This window comes from Gavialis gangeticus, unplaced genomic scaffold, assembly GCF_001723915.1.
Source record: "Gavialis gangeticus isolate Ggan-Ray unplaced genomic scaffold, GavGan_comp1, whole genome shotgun sequence".
In the NCBI taxonomy this organism is placed as follows: domain Eukaryota; kingdom Metazoa; phylum Chordata; order Crocodylia; family Gavialidae; genus Gavialis; species Gavialis gangeticus.
Window position 1 is genome coordinate 138,568,859 of NW_017729022.1, and position 283 is coordinate 138,569,141.

Consider the following 283-nt stretch of genomic DNA (forward strand, 5'->3'; position numbering starts at 1 on the left):
CCTGCAAGTTTCATCCAAATCAGGCCAGAAGTGACAAAGTTATAGGCTGTGTCAACCTTCCCCATTATAGCCTATGGGCAAAATGTTGAAACGACGAAATGTTTCGACTTGCCTCATTTTGTTTTCAGGCTGTTTTGACCATAGCTGTTCCATTTCCATTTTGCTGTTTCAACCTTGAAATGGGTCGAAACAAAACTGGTGGCAAAATTTCGCACAGCCCTAGTAATTACTAGCACTGTGTGAAGCTTCAGGTGCTGATTCGATTTGGAGGAGATTTGGCCCT